The 21,308-nt window shown below is 37.8% G+C and overlaps 1 long non-coding RNA gene across 1 annotated transcript in view; it reads right to left on the bottom strand.

Moving 5' to 3' along the window:
• Positions 1-559: 559 nt before the first annotated feature.
• The window catches only part of LOC113601769 (uncharacterized), a 92,334-nt gene continuing 71,585 nt past the window's right edge, over positions 560-21,308 (bottom strand). Inside the window, exons 4-5 of the long non-coding RNA XR_008299241.1 lie at positions 18,379-18,435; positions 560-744 (exon numbers count right to left, since the gene is read on the bottom strand). This is a non-coding gene — a long non-coding RNA (uncharacterized LOC113601769). The remainder of the gene's footprint in view (positions 745-18,378; positions 18,436-21,308) is intronic.

The raw sequence follows: 21,308 nt of genomic DNA, 5'->3' as shown, positions 1-21,308 counted from the left end.
AAATTTGGGTATTAGCTGCTTCTGAACTTTTGAACCTGTTGTGGGATTGAATCCACAACCAATACAGAAATGTTTCCTGTCATTTTATAATTCATGAAGTTAAATACCTTTGCTTGCTATGGTTATTGAGGGAAAAGGTATTGAACTGGTAGGCCTGAACTCCAAATGGGTCTTTCATATACCTACAAAATGTTGATTTGTGAAAGCTGTGTTGTACATCTTCTTGGGTTTATCACCGCATGAGATTTATATCGTGGCAAAATTATATTGCAGCCCAGGCCTGCCCTCTGATTCTGAGGCTTCAGCTGTTTGCTGGGCCTATTTTCTTCTTCTTATTTCTTCTTCCTAGGTTATTCCTTCCCAGGACAAATGTAACATATTCACATCCAATCTTTAAAAGCGACGTTTCCTCAATTCATTTTTTATTCCGTTAAGTTCCTGAAATCTCACTTAGCGTTAATCTATTCACTGAAAACATATTCTATAGTAGCCATGATCCTAGGTGGTAAAAATATTCACACAACTGTAACATGGCCTCTAATCTCCAGGACACGCTCTCTTGTATGGCAGAGACGGAGGGGTAAATCGAACACGGCTAACCACAAGAGCACAGACACTGGAATTTAACTCACCAGAGAAGGCTCTGCAGAAGGGCTGACATTTGAGCAGAGGCTGAAGGATGGCAGGTATAGAAGGACATGTATGTAAAAGGCTGGTAGGGAATGGTGACACCCTCAGTGAGGTCTGGAAGAGAGTAGAAAGAAAGGATGTTGGAGAGATGGGTAGGGATGGGAGTGGAGTAGGCACATTGTAAAGGATCTTGTATGTCTAGGCAAGAAATTTGACATTTTACCAAAAAAAATTACTATAGATTTTTCCAAGCTGTTTTTTCTAGACACAAAACTTGGATACTTATTTTTTTTTTTTATTCTCAAGTTCGTTAACATACAGCGTAGTCTTGGCTGTAGGAATAGAACCCAGTGATTCATCTCTTACGTATGACACCCAGTGCTCATTGCATATTCTTTTATGATACTTGTGACACTTATTGTTCAGATTCTGTGAGTACTTCTTAAGTTGCATGTAGTATTAACGTGTATTTTAAAAATTTTTCTTCATGCTTTTATGTACTGTGTTGTTATCTCTTACAAGATTTTAATCAGCAAAGTGTGGTCAAACTTGAAACTGCTGCTCTGAACAACCTTCCGATTCCTTGGTGACCTACTAAAAAAATTCTGTAATTACCTTGACCTATATTTGACCACTGAATATGGTTAGGGCCAGAAAAAAATATGTTTATAAGTAAAAACCTAGATCCTATTAACTTATCTTCACAAATCCTCTAATCCCTATCTCCGTTTACCCCCAACATAGTTTTATGGATCTTTTTTTTTTATCCAGCTACGTAATAGTCTTTTCAACTCCAATGTTTCTTATTTTTCCCATTTCCCAGTTCCTTCTAGACTTTACTCCACGCTCAGCCATTTGAACCATGTTCATCTGCTTATGAATATATCCTTTACTAAGCACCCACTATGTGGTAGGCACAGCTAGGTTCTGAAGTACTAAATACACTAAAGCCTACTTGAAACTGCCTTCAAGCTGCTTATGGTCCAACAGGGAAGCAGACATGAAAGAAGTAACCCCAATGCAAGTGAGACAGAGGTCTACACATGGGGAAAAGCATCTGGGTTACAGCAAGGAGTCATGGTAGGAGGAGACATTTGAGTGTAATTTAAAACAAGGGCTTAAAAAATGCTGGGGAGGCAGGTAATGGGGTATGCCTAGTTCGACAGGCCCAGGGGAGAAGGATCAGCCTCTTCTCCATTAGCCTCTAATTGGTTAGACCCAGAACAAATATGACTGAAACGAAGATCATGGCAAAATTCCAAATTCATTGACTTTTCAATTACATCTCAACTTTTAAATCTTCCATTACAAAAAGGATCCTTCAGGTTTCCAAAAAAAAAAAACAAAAAGGAGAAAAGAAACAAAATAATATTAACGGTCATGGTTCATTTTCACCTGTTTCTATAGTGCTCAGAATAACTCAGTCACCAGATCATGAACAAATAAGGGGGGAGGTAGGTTAGACTAAATTGAATAAGGCTCCCTAAAGTAAACTGTCTTTGCTCTTTTAAAAAAAATTTTTTTACATCTTTATTTTTGAGAGACACAAGGAGACAGAGCACACATGGGGGAGGGGCAGAGAGAGAATGAGACACAGAATCCGAAGCAGCCTCCAGGCTCTGAGCTGTCAGCACAGAGCCCAATGCGGGGCTCAGACTCACAAACTGTGAGATCATGAACTGAGCTGAAGTCAGACGCTTAACCGACTGAGCCACCCAAGCACCCCAGATTGCCTTGCTCTTATGCACTAGCTCATTGCTCTGAGATTAGAGGATGTACGATATTGTGTAATGCAGATTGCCTTTGTTAAGTCACGGGGCTCTTGGGGTCTTAGCCCATAGGCCTTCAGATTTCCTTCTCCCCAGCATCAATCTGCTGTCCTAAATTTCTCTTATGGAGGAAAAAAAATCTAGAGATAGTAATATTTTCTAAAATACCTTTAAAATAACTCAAAAAGCACTTAAAGTTTTTTTTAACATTTATTCGTTTTTTGAGAGACAGAGAGAGTCAGAGCATGAGCGGGGAAGGGACAGAGAGAGAGGGAGACACAGAACCCGAAGGAGGTTCCAGGCTCTGAGCTGTCAGCACAGAGCTCCATGCAGGGCTCCAACTCACAAACTGTGAGATCATGAACTGAGCTGAAGTCGGATGCTCAACCGACTGAGCCACCCAGGCGCCCTGCTCAAAAAGCACCTCAAATAAAAAGTCAAAGTTGCAAAGAACAAAAGCAACTATTTTGAGAGCTTATAGTTGAAAGAAAACTGAATTTAAGTTCTTATACATTTTACATAGAGTGAGGAGGAAGTAAGAGCCATTTCATCACATTTAATCAAAGAATGATGCTTATAAGAGTATAGGATTATTCATAGTATACCAGGTACTAGACTAAGTTTTTTCATATACAGTCTCATTCGCTCTTCGCCATACTTCTCTGCAATAGATACTAACAGTATTCTTAATGAGAAAGTGAGGCTCAGTTAGGTCGAGAATCTTGACCCAGGGCTTTGGCCAGAAAGTGGCAGAATTTAGATCTCTGTTTAAGAGTAGTATTATTATTTTTAATTGAAGTAGAGTAGACACACATTACATTAGTCTCAGGTGTACAACATAACGATTCGACGACTCTATATGTTATGCTATGAGTGTAGCCATCATCTATCACAATAAACACTATCACAATACCGTTGACTATGTTCCCTATGCTGTGCCTCTCATCCCTGTGACTTACTCATTTTATAACGGGATGCTTCTATCTCCCACTGCCCTTCACCAGTTTGGCTCATCCCCCCCCCCTTTATTATTTTTAAACACCTCTTCTTGAGTCCTAGCCAACTGCCTTTACTGTTTACCTACCTACAGTTTTTGACCTATTCTCAGTGTATTTCCATTTTTAACTTACCATTTTGCTCTTATATCTGAAAATCTGCACTATCTAAAGAACGTAAATTTACAAAATCAGAACTTAATAATTTTATTTAATTATCTTTAGGGGCCTTTCAAAAAGCCAAATTTATTTTAGATGACTAAATAAGTAAAGCAGATTAGGTATGTATAAAATATCATGTAAACACATAGGGGAAAAGTAGTAAGGAATTCCTTTAATAACAAATGAAGCAATTTTCAAAGTACCTGGAGCCCAAGGAAGGAGAAGGTGATGAAAGATGAGACTGCCTCCCTACAAACTCCATGGGGCATCCAGGTGATGAACCCTGCTTGCTCCTTGGCTGGATGCCACCACCTTGGCAAGAAACTGGTCTTTGAAAGTTCTGAAAATCGTCAAGGACCAGCTTTTATTGGGAAGCCCATACTTCCCATTTCTGAACTTATGTTTCAGCTAGCCAGTGTTTAAAATACATTTAGACCATACAGACAATGAGTTTAGGGCAACACTGTGCTTTTATTTCCATGGTCAAACTCAGCATTCCGTGTCCATAAGGATGTATGTCTTGGAAGTGAAGGGTCTGTTGCAGGATGCAGCAAGGGAACAAAAGGCAGCTACCTGGATTTGGGATTTAGCACATGTCCCTAAGACATAAAATTTTGTGTCAATCTAAGAAAACATATATTTTTAAAAAGGAAACCTACAAAGACATCCATGTAGCATGGTTATTCTCACTATAAAACAGATCTACAGCTAAGGTGTTTGTGATACCAGTCCCAATTCAGTTATTCTGCTGTTATCAGCTGTCACTCTCTCTGCTTTGTGACACTGCTTCTGGGACTCCATCAATTATTCCTCATCGATTAAGCTTTGCTAATAAGGGGCACTAGGGAGGGTGTGAAGACAAGGGGCTGGGGGAAGGGACTTCATCCCTGTTTTATTTGCTAGAACTGCCTGCACAGTGGCCCTTCATTCCAGCAACCTGCTTGAGAACCAGCTGTAGAGCCCATCCTCAGAGGTACGGGCTCCACACAGGTCCTCCCCTTCTCCAGTGGCTGTGTCCTAGCTCTGTAGGCCCCTCCTACAAGCTCTGGAGTTGGGGAGTTGGGCAACACTTCCTGTTTAAAAGAGAAACTCCTTGATATAATGACCCTTCTTCCACATCATCCCTTCTCAAGGTTCTGAAAACCCCATCTGCTCCCGAGCACCCCCTAAGCCCTAGGGTCAATAGCTGCTTCCCACACGCATTATCTCTCTGCTACATCCATGGTCCCTTTCTCCTTTTGCTGCTGTCCGAGATCTAAGTACGTGAGTCCTATAGTAAATCTCTCCAGTGAAATATTTACATGGCTTCTATTTTTTTTATTAGATACTGACAGATACACATCCTTAGTGAGTTTTTTTAAGTTTATTTATTTATTCTGAGAGAGAAGAGACAGTGTGAGCAGGGGAGGGGCAAAGGGGGGGGGGAGAGAGAGAGAGAGAGAGAGAGAATGAGAGAGAGAGAGAGAGAGAGAGAGAGAGAGAGAATCCCAAGCAGGCTCCAGGCCCAAGAACTGCCAAGATCATTACCTGAGACAAAACCAAGAGTTTGCCGCTTAACCAACTGAGCTACCAGGCACCTCAATCCTTAGTGAGTTTTAAAGAAAATCTCCTCTATATAAATTCAATGTATTAAAGAAAACTATCCAAAAATCCCATGCTAGATTTGGTCTATCTCAAAAATAATCATAGCTTTTGGATGATTGGTGTTAACCTATATTATACAGTATATATAGAGAGAAGGATATATATATATACTTAAATTAACCAAAGCCTAGAGCCTTACATTAATATCTGTTGTACTTGAAGTATTATAATCAAGGCCTTTCATATTTAGAATCTGCTATCATTATTATTTTATAATTTGGAGTCAAAGTTCACCTTCCTAAGGACCAAGGAAGGTTTCTTCTATATTTATAAATGAAGAGTCCTGTGAGTTTCTGGACATGAACTGATGTTTACAAAATACTATATGGATGAATTAATCATAAATAAGAACAAAATACATGGACGGTGCTCTCTTTAAATTTCAGTTGGGTTGCGAGACAAAGGCCTAAAAAGTGCCACTGCCAAAATGTGTTTTACTACAAAAATCAAAAGGGTTGGGGGAAATAGGAGTGATGAGTTGGATTCACTGAAGTTTTTATGTGAAAAATCACACTGGAGCCCAAATTTGTCTAATGGCTACTTTAGACCTCATCTTCCCACCACCCTTCAAAAGAATCAAATAAATAATGAGTAGTATAGATCATCTGTCTGATATGGTTTATTGGCAAGGATTCCATGGCAGAAGTAGGGAACAGATGTTTACCTCTAATGTACCTCACTAGCAGGGCAAGCTTTCTACAGGCAGGTTTTATCATCGCCTTGGTCCTCCGCGTGTCCATGTACTGTGAGATGAATTAACGTGCCCCAATAGCATTTTGCAAGGTGAGCTAAAGAAAACTGCATATTGCCTCCTTGTCATTCAATAAAAAAGGGTATAATATCTTTATTTAATAGTTTAAGAAGAGTTGTTTTTTCTTCAAATATGGCTAAGTGCTCACTAGATTCTTAAATACAACAAAAAAAGATATTTATTCCAGTAGTAAAATTTAAGCAGGAAGTATTGTCAGTAAATCCATGGAGGGCAGTAAAAATTTGCATTTTTCAAAATGAATAATATATTTCTTTAACCTGTTTATAATCCATTAATCATTTGCTTTTTGACACATATTGCTTTTTCAAATAAAATCTTAGAGTATTTCCATTAAGATTTGATGGCAGTAATATCAATAAACATTTAGATGAATAAATACTGAAAAATTTTACTGTGGGGACGATCATAGTAATGAGGCCAGAAAAATAAACAATATAGAAATGGTTACACATGAATATTAAATTGAAAACATGTTAAAGTAAAATAACCAATAAAAGGAAAAAATGTAAATCAGTAAATATTTGAAACGCGTGCCAACATTTTATACCATATTAAATTTTTCTACTTGAGTTTCAGTTTCCAAGTTTAAGTGACCTAACAGGAATTAGTAGATATTAGGTTGAAAAGGGACTTACAGGACGTTGATTCTGAGCTTTCCACATGGTCCTGGCTACCCTCCATCCAGCTCTATGGGACCTTAATCCTAAGGGCAAATCTGCAACTCGTGTGCTTCTAACAGAATACACAAACGGTAAAAAGAAACACTGTCCTAGAAAATATGTTTTTCTAGACAAGTCTCATTTTTCTTATAGCGAAATATGATCAAGAAGATGAAGAAGAGGATACCAGATTCCCTAAATCTGTGGTAATAAGTAAACTGTTACTTACTACTCAAATGTGATCTTTAATCATGTCACTCCCTAAAGAAATGGAATAGATTGCTTCATATCCCCATCAGTTAACAGCTAGCAATAAGAGAAAGACTGCTTTGACATAATTAGTTCCAAATTTCCCTCAACTTCTCTCACATTTACTTACGGTCTAAACAAGGGTAGGTAAACAAACGCGATCATTTATTCAATCCATTCATTGATCTGTTTATTCTACAAACTGTTAGTGAACATCTTCCATGGAATGCAAATGACTCTCTTTTTGTAAGCATTATTTATTAAGCACCTTCTAAGGCACCCTGCTACAAAATGGCACATGAGAAAGCTAATGAGCCCTGCTTACAAGGTCACAGTCTGGTGAACTTTTCCTTCTATTGGCTCTTACTTTTTGCCCTTCGTCATACCTCCTACCAAGAGGCACCATTACATTAAAACAAGCCATCCATCCCATGATCTCATTATGTACAATCTCTGAAGGAAGACAGTTTAGATGCAACAGCCATGAATAAAATGCCATAACTGGGGAGCACTGATCTCCTAATAGATAGTCAATGAATGCTTGTAGGTTGTTTAAGAATAGAAAGAAATGGAGTACTTATACGGGAATACTCCTTAGTCCAAGGGGAAGAGACTATAAGGGAAAAAAACAAACAAACAAAAACCATGAAAAGGCAAAAAATGGAAAAAGAGTTTAAAAATAAAAGAAAGATGATAGGGGGAGACAAAGTGAAAACTCGTAAGGGGAAGGATAATGCAGATGAATTTTATGTACTCAGACTGGAATGATATTAAAGCCCCCACAAAAGAACCAGAAGACCTTTCTACCTCACTCCATCATGTCTCAAGTTTAACTTCTATGCAAGCATAAAATAATAAGTCTTATTTCATTTCCATCATGAAAAACCTAGGATAGCTGCTGCATTATACAATCCTCATCAGTCACTGACATGGCCCTCGAGTAAATAATGATCTCTTGCTCAGTGTGATGCTGCTGCCAGTAATGAGCATATAATAGTGATATATTAGCATGTTAAATAATGACATGCAAAGTTACAGTATACGTGTTGATACCATGTCACTGCTAACCTGCAACTTGCACTAAATTTGTCATTCTCAACCTAATTTGTTGTTCCAGATGGAAAATTTAATTTTGTCTTGCTTCCTCTACTTGCTTTCAGCTCTATCCAAAGCACTTTCTCCCTACCTTTGCCACCACCTTTAATCATTCTATTGCTAAGAAAACCAGACCTATAGCTGGCCATGGGTATACAGATGGACAAAGACAAAGTCTTCTCCTGGAGACCTCACACATGCTTTGAAGTCTGCTCATCTGGGAGAAATCCAGGTCCAGAACCATATTTATATTTGTTATGCAGGCAAGGCAGCAACAGAACTGGATGGAGAAACATATGGGAAGGCTCACGATTCTGGGTCCCTCGTGGGGTGGTGAGCATCTCGGATGGAATGAGCTTTCAAAATCATCAGTAACTACAGCACAAGCAGTGTGCCACATGACAGCATCTGGAAAAAGGCCTTCAAAGTTCAAAAGAAAGGAAAACAACTTAGCATTCAATCCACAATCCACAACTAAAGTTTAGATGATCGTGAAAAGTTACATGCTTAAGATTAACTATTGGGTGGTCAAAACTGCTGCATGGAATCTTTTGCTGAAAGACAGTTCTAGGGCTATACGCCTAAGAGCACAACACAAGCTGTGAGAGTACATGACTGTTGATTCTTATTAGTAAATAATATTATTATTCAGCGTATCATTTTATTTCATCCTTGCAACAATGACATGAGTTGGAGTTTCTCTGTTCGTTTTAGTGATGAGAAAAATGAAAGCAAATGATGTGCCCAATGTCACAGTGATACTTATTAAAAGGGGGGACTCAAGCGTCCTGTTTCTTGGCTTCTTTTTCTTTCTTTTTTTTTTTTTTTTTTTTTGCACTATCTGATCTTTCTCCTTTAGAAATTGCTGCATGGACGATTGTAAACAAAAAGCAGTTATAAGATGGTGTATATTAGAAACCAAGTTTTATGTAAATCCCCATGCAGCATACAAGGTCCTTCTCTCAAGGGGCAAAATAACTGTGTTAAACAGTTAATGAAATGGATTAGAGCAACTCATGATTTCAAGTCATAGAGGCACCCTGTTTTCAATAAGGCAACTGTTACGAATCACCAAAGACAAATTTTTTTCCTGGATATTTCAGACAAAAAGAGCCAGTCAGATGTTCAGAATGTTCAGGCTGGTGTTTCTCAAAATGAAAGAAGTGTATACAATTATGATAAGGTAGGTAGCAAGTGCGATTGTGTTAGGTAGCAGGCAGACTTGGTATTAAAGAGCGGTGACCATAGCAATACATTTATTTCATTTTTGCTTATTTTTCAGTCTTTCAAGTTATAGCAAGTACAAAACCTCAGTTTGGTTATAGTTTTTACATCTCTCTACGAGTTCAAGGCTCCCTTTAAAACAAAGAGAGACTGGGCTTCAGCCTCTGAACCTTCAACAGGCAAAGTCATCCAGCTAAAATTTATTATATTATCTATTTTATTTTATTTTATCCCAGATTTTATTTTATTTTATTTTTACCTATTTTGAGTAATATTAATGTCCATTTGCAGTAATGATATGAAGTTTCATTATAGAATATATTCATTTAATTTAGAATGGAAATGGTTAAAAATATTAAGTTAACTATATAATGGGGCACTGAATGAAGTTTGGGAAATTTTGATGCAGGTACAACTTTTGTCAGGTGTTCAACTTGAAATAGCTGGTTGGGAATGCCTCCTTGACCTGTAAGTGTTATTCTTGGAGAATGAGAAACTGAGAGAGGAAAGCAGCCCCTGGCAGCAGGGAACTGGCCTGGCAAAATCAGTTAGGTCTTTTTTTTTTTTTTTTTAAGTATTTTTGTAAATGTTTATTTATTTTTGAGAGAGAGCGCGCGCGAGTGAGTGAGCATGAGTGGGGAAGGGGCAGAAAGAGATGGGGACACAGGATCCAAAGTGGGCTCTGAACTGATAGTGGCAAGCCTGATGCTGGGCACCAACTCATAAACCTTGAGATTATGATGTGAGCCAAAGCTGGACGCCCAACCTACAGAGCCACCCAAGCACCCCTTATCAGGTTTTAATGTTGCCAGGACCTGTCCTAGCACTCACAGCCAGGCTGTGGCGTTCTTCTGTTGAACATAAACAATTTCACAGCACAGGATCATCGGACAAGGCCACTCTATGACCACAATGAATCAAGACAAAAAGAAAACTTCTCACTAAAGACTCAACCACAAAACCACCAAGAATATTCTGGCCGATATGACTGCCTGTCCTTTTGACTTGCGTTAGGCCTTCTATCTTCTGTACAGGATTTCTTAAAATACCCAGTCATACCCACCTCCTAACAGCATCTAATCCAACACAAGGCCCCACTTCCTCGAAATTGCCCCCCAAATCACCTACTGCAAGCTCAAAGCCCAGGAGTCCTTCCTAATGCCATCATTCTTAGAGGTCCATAGTGTCCCTCATTGCAATGGGCCAATAAATCAAACTTTATTTCTCTAGAGGTGTGTTCCTGGTGTTCTTTGGCTAGAGGACATTGACATAGTGCAGTATTCATATTCAGTGATCCGTGTTGAAGTTAGTCCCTCTCAAAAATAAATTAAAATTTGAAATTCTCTCTAAGCAGAAAATAATACTTAGCATTTATAATTATTCACAATTGCCATCTCTTTTTAGTCCCTCTAGTGAACTGATTACTACTTCAGACCACGATTTTAGAGTGGACCTCACACTTGGGGTAACCCATGGGGGTTTCTTCCCCCCCTCAAAACATTCCTGTTGAGTGTGAATGATGACCATAGCTAGCAAAATAACAAGATAATAATGACTACCATTTTTGCCAGTCAACACATCAACCTCTGTAAAACATGCATCTTCCATATCTCATCTCATCCAATATTTATTACAATGCTCTTAAACAGATACTGTTATCGCCATTTAACAGACAAGGAAACAGAGGTAAGATTAAGGAACTTGATCCAAATTACTCACCTAATAAGGTGATAGCATGATTTGATCCAAGATCTGGATGATCTCAAAGTTTAGGCTTTCTCCATTCCCCTTTTAAGTCTCGTAACTAGAAAGGTCAAGCTCAAACTCCAAAACTGACTCAAAGGAGGAAAAACCATTACAGTTTGACCTAAATTTTTAGTGTTGTTTATACCCTATTCTTCTTCTGAATTGTTTAATAAAAAGAGATTAAGGGCATCTAGGTGGCTCAGTCGGTTAAGCACCTGGCTTCAGCTCAGGTCATGAGCTCACGGCTTGTGGGTTTGAACCCTGCGACGGGCTCTGTGCTGACAGCTCAGAGCCTGGAGCCTGCTTCAGTTTCTGTGTCTCCCTCTCCCCCTCCCCTGTGCGCGCACACGTGCGCTCGCGCGCTCTCTCTCTCTCAAATAAACATTAAAAAATTATTTTAAAAAGAGACTAAAATTGCTTACAAGTCACAAAGCTAGATATCTAAATAAAATAGCAGGTAAATTGTTTTTACAGAGAAAATTTATTGCTTATATTTAGTAGAAGCCTTACTGAAAACATTACCTGGGCTAAATGATTTTAACTGATGGTGGAAGACTGGATCTATTGACGAATGGAAAAGTGTGCTTCTTTGATCCCGCTCCATACTCACTTTGTGATCCCTCCCCAGTGGGTCTTATTAGTTTCAAGGAACTGTCAATTAACCTAAATTAATTGTCTGCTACTCCCAGCTCATAGTACTGCTCCTCCCAAGAATAGTTTTATCTTAACAGAGAAATCATCAACACCCAACAAAATACTCCTTTATGACTCTAAACAATCAGTCTTAAAACATGAGATGTTATTTTTTCTCCACAAACATGCATAGAACAATTCTTACGTTTCAGGTCTATACCAGTTTACCTACACAATTTGCTTTATTTTCTTCCAGTCCCTCTGATAGTAACAATATTGTATCTGTCATAGAGCTTGAAAACATTAAGTAATGTATCCCAGTTCATGCAGACGGTAGACAGCCAAGCCAGGATTTGAAACTGAAATTTCAGATAAACTGGAGGGTGAAGTGGGGAAGATCCCCAAAGGCAATCCTCTACTGACCTATATTTTAGGTTGATCCTGACCAGATGATGTGCAGAGAACCCACGAGAGGAGACCCAAACGTGTCCTAGTACATCTTATTTACCGTGTGACCTCACCATACTTCGGGTGGTATGGTTGACGTGTAGCAGAGGAAATGTTGAGGGAAGGACGATGTGAAAGTATGCAGTACAAAGTTCAGTGGAAAGGCTCCACAAGTCCTAGCTCCCTTAACCCTGACATATGGGAACTATATGTCTTAGTGCTGACTTCGCTTGTCTGTCTCAATGCCAGGAAACCTGAATGTGCTTGCATTCCAGAATGTATTTGGATACATTGCAAACAAATGTCAGAGCAGGCATTATACCCCCCACTAATGTACATTTGCAGGTCAAGAGGGTGACGCTGGAAAAGATTAATCCCTTGCTGAGCATTATCCATCAGAATGCTTTTAAATGTTGGCATATAGGCAGGTAATAGATTATATACCATAAACACAGCTGTTGGAAGAAAAACGGCATTTCACAAGTCATACAATTAAAATCTCTAATCTCCAAAAGTACCCAAATAAAGAGAAGAGGAGGGGCAAGGAAGGGTGAAAATAGAGCTTCTTTTCTCAGAAATGGCTATCTGTCTCCTGGATGGTACACTTCTTTGATTCCTGTTGAGTACATTGCACTCTTACAGAGCTCTGAGTAAAAGAGCTGCAGAAAGGACTACCTCCAGATGAGCAACATGTGGGAAAAGGAAGACGGATCTGGGAAGGGAGGGAAAAAGAAACTTTTATCTCAAACTTGTGGTTTTTCATAATATATATAGATTGTGTGTGTGTGTGTGTGTGTGTGTGTGTGTGTCTGAGTATACACTTGGAACAAAAGCCTGTCTGTGCTATGTATTTTTATTATTTTATGTAATAATTAGAAAGAATTACAAAGAAATATTACCAATGTAATTCTATTCTTCAGAAGGAAAAATACAAGGTATGGTTATGTATCTTTCAATTTCTGTAGGTATTTGTACATATATATGTATTTCCCCACAAATGTGACCATACACTATCTTATACAATATTGTATTTTATAGCTGCATAGTTTTTTGTCAGTTGGATATAGCATAATTTATATAACAAATTCTGTTACCTACTCTGGTGTTTGCTAATTTTCAAAATTATAAGCAAATATCCTTGGATGCAAATCTGTGTGAGCATCTCTATTATTTAAGACATACTTCTGGAATAGAATTATTAGGGAAAACAGAATGGATATTATAAACTATTCTTAATTAAGTTCTTAACGAATATAGCTTTAAATTATTACTAATGAACACTCACGTTGAAATTTCAAATAATATAGAAAAGTATAGAATTACAAGTCACCCTAAATTCCATTGCTACTATAATTGTATTCAATACTATAATTTTTTCCAATTTTTTTTCTAGACTTCAGATGACTAAACTTTTTGAGGGGCTTGTGTGTGTATAGGGTGGTTGCACATGTGAGATCATATTCACATGCCCTTTTTAACCTGTGTTTTTCACTTTACAATTTGTCATGGAGATCTTTCCATAATGTTAAATAGAAATATATCACATGTTTAGTGGATGAAGACAATTCCATTTTACAAATGGAGAATAATTTATTTAACCAATCTCAACTGATGAACTTTTACTTTACTTCTGGTTATCCTCACATAAATAATGCTACACAAACACCTGTACATATGTCTGTGTGTGTGTATGTGTGTGTGTGTAACTTTGGATATTTGATCTGTTTTGGAATAAATTATAGCTTTACTGAGCTAAAGCATATGTACATACATGTGCGTGTGTGTGTGTGTGTTTCCTGAACTAGAGGATACATGTAATTATATAATGTATATTTATATATGTATTTAAATTATATATATATAGTGTATATGGAATTTATATTCTGTCAGATAGAAAATATCTCCAGTGTATTAAAGTACCATTTGCTAAAACTTTAGCCAATGCTTTATATTATCAATATTTAAAATTTTTACTACTTTGATAGCTGTTAGTCTTTTACAGTTATTAAAGTTTTTATAATGCTAAAAAAAATCTCCCCTCTAAGATTATAAAGTATATTCATCAATATTTTCTTCCAATACTTTTTAAACATTAAAACCTGATCACAGCTGTAATTGAATTCAGTGTAAGGAATGAGGCAAATATCCAATTTATTTCTCCAACTGGCTAGTTAGTTATCTCATCATTTATTGATAGTCCATTCTTTTTCAACTCTATTAGTGTTGTAGAGTCGCCATAACAAAGGTCCACAAACTGGCTGGCTGAAGCAACAGAAATGTATGGTCTCACAGTTCTGGAAGCTGGAAGTCTGAGCTCAAGGTGTCAACCAGGTTTCTTCCTTCTGAGGGCTGCGAGGAAGTTTGTTCCATGCTTCTTCCCTACCTTCTGCTGGCTTTATGGCATTCCTTGGCTTGAAGAAGCATCGTATCCATCTCTGCCCTCATCTTTTTCTCTGTGTGTGTTTCTGTGTCCAAATTTCCCCTTGTCAAAAGGATTCCACTCATCTTCGCGACTTACCCTACCCCAGTATGGCCTCATCCTAACTTAACTGCTTATATGTGCAAAGACCCTATTTCCAAATAAGTTCACATCCTGAGGTATTGGGCATAAGTATTTCAGCATATGAGTTTTGGGAGTGGGGAGGACATGTAGTTCATCCAATAACACCAATCTAAAATATCATAAGTCTTGTTCCTTTGATCAGTGTATCTTTCCCTAGCGACAATACATTTTTTTCAATGACAATAATTTCTTAAAATACATTAATATTTGATAGGGTTAGTCCTTCCATTACTCTTTCTTCTGAAGAGTTTTGCTATACAGTCTATGCTGTATGTCAGGATGATTTAGTAAAGTTTCTAAAATATTAGGTCATTGGGATTTTTTTGGGGGGGGGTGACTACTGTTGAATTTATTAGTTAATTTAGGAGGCAGGTGTACATTGATACTGTTGATTCTTCTTATACAAGGAAATGGTACCTATTATGGTATAAATTTATTCATGATTTTGTTCATGTTCCTTGATTTAGCTTTCTTCATATAGACTCTGTACATGTCTTAAATTTATTTCTATTTAGTTTTTGTCATTATAATTGTAAAAAGGGTGTTTCTTCATTTTGTTGTCTAGGTGGTTATTGCTGGTATATAACAAAGTCACTGGAAATATATATATTTTTTGATACTGATATTGCTATTAGTCTTATACTGAACTCTGTTATGGACTTTCTTTGATTTTCCAGATATACAATTATACCACCTGCATTAACAAGTATTTCACATTAATTCTAGGTTATACTTTGCTTTTTCCTACATTTTTCAGTAACTTATATTTACATCTTGGCTCTGCATGTGTGTGTGCGTGTGTGTGTACCCTGCTTTTGTTAATGTGTTTGCTTTATTGTATGGAAAACCATCCTGAATAATCCTTTTAAAATTAGTCTGTGGGTGGCAATTGTCTAAGTCCTTGGATATATAAAAGTGTGATTATTCTTTATACATACTCAAATGGTAGTTTATCTAAGTAAAGAATTCTAGGTTTACTATCATCTAACATTGCCAATGTGATGCCTGATGTCAATCTGACTTTCATTCCTTTCAGATATGAAAGCTCTTTGGGAACTTTTAAAGAATTTTATATTTGTCCTTTGGACAAATTTTGCAATTTTGAACTTTGGACAAAATATGTGTATATGTGTGGGTTAGTTTAATTCATTCTGTTTTATATTTGGTAGGTTCTTTCAACCTAAAGGTAAGGAAGTTCTTCAGTTCTAAATTTTCTTTCTGTTTATTCCTGGACTATATCTTATATGCATATATATTCACATAAATACAAAGTTGAACATATATATAAAATTTTGAATGTATATGTACATAATTATGAATGTATATATATGGATATTGAATATGCATATAATTTTGTTACATCAAAGTTTAATTTATATATGGTTAAATGCAAAGATTTAAGTGTATGTATGCTTTGATGAGTTTTAAAAAATACATTCTAGCAAGATATGATATTTCTGCTATGGACTGAATTATGTCCCCTCAAAATTCATATATTGAAGCCCTAACTCCCAATGTGATGGTGTTTAGAGATAATTAGGAGGTAATTAGGTTTAGATGAGGTCAGGAGGGTGGGCCCTCATGATGGGATCAGTGCTTTTATAAGAGAAACCAGATATCCTGCTTCCCCCACCCCCTCTACCCAAACACATCAAGCAAATACAGTGTGGGGTCCACACCTACATTGTCCTCCAGTGATTTCTAAAGCCAAACTCTAAGCCTCATTCTTACCATATTCCCAACCATTCAATCACTAATGATAACTTATTTTCTTAAATCTATAATGCATTAAAATAAGTGCTACAGAGACAAGGAAAGAAAAACGTATATGATCTTAAGCAACTGATCATCTGATAGAAGAGAAAAACATACGCAGGGGAATCGCACCAAAACTGTGTGACCGTTAGAGTCGCCTGGGATGGCTGTTTAAAATACAGTTTTCCAGGTTCTATCCTTAGAAGTTCTAATTCATTTGGGGTAGGGGAAAGAAAGGGATAAAAAGCTTAGTGTTTCTCAACAACATCTATACACATATATAGAATCATCAGATTTTTTTTTAACCGGGAGAATTTTTAATATGTATCAATGCTTTGACCCTACCCCAGACAAATAAAATTGGGAGTCTGGAGGCACAACTTAGGGCACTGAAAGCATACATTTGGGCTTGAATCCTGGTTCCACCATTTAATATAATGTCATCAAACAAGTTATTTAACTTGTGTAAATTACAGTTTTGCTTTGATTTAATCTTCAAATGGGAATAGTAATGCCTACTTCACTGGGTTATTACGAAATTAAATGACATAAGGTATACAAAGCTTGATGTATAGTAAATATCTGATAATAGTAGCTAACACTTCGTAAATATTTACTATGTTCCTGACACTGTGCTAAGCATCTTACATGAACTAAAACAACTGATAAATTTTTACCCTCATTTTGTCAGTGAAAAAACAGATGCATGGAATAGAAAAGATACACTTAAATAATTACATACTTCAGTAAGTAGTAGATATTCTATACTCTACTATTGAAGAATAACTCATCTCCAAACAATCCACAGTAAATGTCAAATGAATAGAGTTGATACTAATTATGTTTTGAATTTTAGGAGTTGAGTTGGGTGCTTTTCTTCTAGGTTTGATCATATGAAACCTTTCAAAATCAAACCCTTGATAAAGATGGCTATTTTTTCCCCCAATACTTTTCAGGCAAATTAACAAGCTTAAAAAAATAAGGAAACTGCCTAGGGTTACCTAGCTGGGAAGTAAGAGAAGGTGGGATTTGAACTCATGTCTGTCTAATTGAACATCTCCCTTCAGATGAAAAGTAGTTACTCCAAAATGGTGATGCAAATCTGACTCATATGTTTGGTATTTTCCAGGACATGGTGGGGAGCCACTGAAGCATTTTGAATAGGAAAGTAGCACAAATGAAATTCACAGATCATTTCACCGTATTTACTCTGTTTGTAATGGCAGGTGTCTGACAATAATCATGGCCTGATGGAGGGGATAAATTTCTTTTTCACTTACAGTCAAAACACGGAATAAAGCTTCAGTTCAGAATTTGTTTTCTATGTTGCATGCCTTTATCCCATAAACAATCAGAGAGACTCTTACGTTTTCATCAACATAGTTAAGACCATTGCAGAAGAGTTCCATGTCAAAATTCATTTCAGTCAGGGACTGCATCTGATCATTCACTTATTCACTCCACAAATTTAAATCAAGATGCTATACTAGGTTCAGTGATTGATTGAAAGATGTGGCCCTTGCTCTCAGAAGTTCATGTTCTAGAGTCACTTAAGTACACTTATGCACACCTTAGTGGACGCCCATCCCTTTATAATTTTAGTGACTCTGTGAAGTCCAATCAATTTTTGTTTCAAAAGAGATTGCACAACTCTGTGGAATGCTGTTTACTCTTGGTTGACAGCAAAATCAAGGCTGAGCTGCCAGACGGAGCTCGGTGCCATGTAAAGGTACCAAGTAGGCCAAAGGTTCTCCGCCACAGGACCTGGTCTTTGCACTTCCTTTCACATTTTTTTTTCAACATCTACTGTAGTCTCAAAAACAGAAACACATGCCTCTGCCAGTCCCCCCATGGAATCGCAGATGAGAAAGCTCTCAAGGAGAAGAACAAAATGCAATTTGAATCAAAGTGTGTGAAGCTTCCCAGACACACCCAGCCAGAGCTAGGAAGCAGCTGGGAAGATGCTGACAGCCCACCAGCACTGAGACCACAGGATCTGTCGCTGGGAGGGCTTCTGCTGTCATCCTCTACTTACCAGACTTCTCCCTCCTCTTTGTTTTCCACACACCACTTCCCCACGTTAGGGTTTGCCCTAAATGAAAAGAGGCTTTGGAGATGGTTTCAACAAAACAGAGCAGCAACTCCTTACTCAAAACTCAGCCCCATTGATCCCTGTGGCTTTGGCTCTGGAGTCACCACTTTGAATAGAGCAAGAGTGGGCTGATCCATCCGATTGAAAGGAAAAATACAACAAAACATTGTGAAGCTTTCTCACTTGTGATGTTAAGTTGCCCTCACTCTCTACCTTTCTGTCCCCCTCTTCTTTAAAGCTGCTCCCATGTGAGAAGCTAAAAATCGCTATGACATTTATGGTCTGCCTCTTTCAGAGGTCAGAGCTTAACAGTGGGGCAGAGGGGAAACTTCAAGTGTGGTATCTCAAAAGTTGGTAAAATGGTAAAGGTGATTTTTCAGCACTCCTGAAACGATAGCATATGAGCAGCCTTGATGGAAGTCAATACAAACAGTTTCTTCTATGATTTGCCTTTACTATATTTACACATACAAGAGGTTCTGCTGATGCAACTTAGTCATTAGTTGTGATATTGTTTATTAATATGTATTAACATAAAATGTCACTTACTTCATGACATTTAAACCCTCTATAACCTGATCCTGGACTATTTTTCATACTCTATCACTACTTCCTGAGATTCAGTCAATCCCTTAATTATTTATTCCCCATGCTTATACCTGTATTGTTGTAACACTATGCCTTCTCTCAAAATGAAAGTCAGTCTGAAATCATGGAAGGAGCCTTTAACTTAGATGGGCTTGAGTAGGAAATGTGGCTTAAACAAGTTAAGTGACTTATGCAATGAAATATTTATTTAATTTGGGGACTTTAGCTTCATCATCTGTAAAATTAAGCTTCCCACTGTGCAATGTACTTAAAAGGGTAATATAAGATATGGAGAGCCATTCACACATCAGGCACTCAATAATATCATTCCATCTTTCCTGAATGTGCAAATCTTATTCATCCTTCAAGATGTGGTTCAGATAGCACGTTTGGCATAAAGTGTCCCCGATTGCCTTCACTGGGATGTAATCTTTCCTTCTTATAAACTCCCATCTCTATTTGCCCTTATCTACCATACAGTGAAAATATCTTTCTATTTGTGTAGTTTAGGTCATCAGACTGAGGTTCATATTGTGGCATATGTAGACATAAAGGGCAGAGGATGCCCCTGGGAGGTGTATATGCATGGGTTGCTTTGCATGGGGGCTCCTGTTTTGGACACGAGGAAGAGTAACCTTGGGCCCTTTCCAATTCCCCGTACTTAAATTCATACTCTTGTTTTCCTTCTCTTGAAGAGAGTCCCAGATTGTATAGGTATATGTCCCCACAAAGCCTGATTAGCATCTGGGGAGAAGGGGCATGAGGACAGGAGTGGGACCCAGAGCTGAAGGGGTTATGCTGCCGAAAGACAGCATGAAATTGGGAACAAGTGTGCTTTTCAGGGTTTGGATAACAAAGTATGGCAAAAGTTGGGAGTGTGTCCATAATCCATAACAATTTTAGCAATATGAGGATTAGCGGTGGGAAACATGTATCCATGGTACCCTGGACAGTGATGGACACTAACATTATTAGCAGCTTCTCATGAGAGAGACCTGCCTGCTCTTACCACCTTTTCTAATACCCTCCACCAGCCTTAGGCTCATTTATCCTTATTTGGAGCTTCTGTCTCTATCTGCAATCATCTTATTTGCCTTTCCTTAGCACCACCCTCCACTCCACCCCCGCCGCGTGCGCGCGCGCGCGCGCGCACACACACACACACACACGTGCTAAGTCAGGAGATTTTTTCTGTTGTATTCACCTCTTATCCTCAGAAGAAGCAGATGACACTCTTGAACAAGGAAATGAGTGATTGTGAAGATTTCTCAAGGAGCTTCATAAAAAGAAGACAATGATAAGGGAAACCAAAGATAAAAGGAAAGGTTGGGTAGATGCCTCCTAATAACTGAAGCTGACAGTCCAGTTTGTGAACACATGGGAAGCATGCTTTTGGCTTTTCTAGAAATGTTTGAAGGGATGCTGGTCTGGAGTTCTTGTGGGAGCAGGTAGATTTCAATCCGCATTGGCTAGAGAGGACTGGGAGCAATTAGGTTATATGTGTACTTGAGTTATTTTTATAGATCTTATTTTCCTTCTTAGGCTCTTAGAAGTTTAGACACCTCCTCAAATTGCCCGGACGAACTTAAGATAGGGTCTTGCAAAAATTAAAGAATTAAATTTAAATTAATTAATGAAAGAATAAGCGATGATCTCATCTTATTCCATAGAAACAGTCTATTACAAAATAGCAACATAATAAACAGAAATGCTCAGTCACTAAAAGCATTGGAAGTTTTCAGCATACTATATGGTATAAAAGATTTCCATTGGAAACTTCTAAGAAGGCATCCATCCATCAGAAGGTAGGAAGTCCCTTGCTACGAAGTCTAAAACATCTCTTTTTGCCACAAAATGACATGGGACACAAACTCAAATAAGTAGAGCTGGTAACTTAGCAACCACAAATATTTACAAATATGCAAGTCAGGGCCCGTCAAAATATCAAGGCAATTATTGGCAAATTGTACACCATGAGAATGCTTTGCAACCATGCAAAATGAACCCTGTTGTGGGTGGTTGCCACAATTACTCTTAACTGCTGCCTAGAAGTGTCTCTCAGTCTCTTGGGTTTTGTGGGGTTGGATTGATGTGACATAAAATTACATCGCAGGCCAAGCAAATGTGTACTTTGCCCTATCATGCTCTATCACCAGTCTTCCATTTGGGTGTCATGCTGGGTTGGCCTAGTTAACAAGCTGCAGACATCGGAATTATTTAGTAGATGGTCTCCCTCAAAAGACAGCCAATAACTTAAAAAAAAAAAAACTCAGGGAATCTAGAAA

Source organism: Acinonyx jubatus, chromosome B3 (genome assembly GCF_027475565.1).
Source record: "Acinonyx jubatus isolate Ajub_Pintada_27869175 chromosome B3, VMU_Ajub_asm_v1.0, whole genome shotgun sequence".
NCBI lineage: Eukaryota > Metazoa > Chordata > Mammalia > Carnivora > Felidae > Acinonyx > Acinonyx jubatus.
The sequence above is the reverse complement of the archived record's forward strand: the minus strand, read 5'-3'. Positions and strand labels throughout refer to the sequence as shown.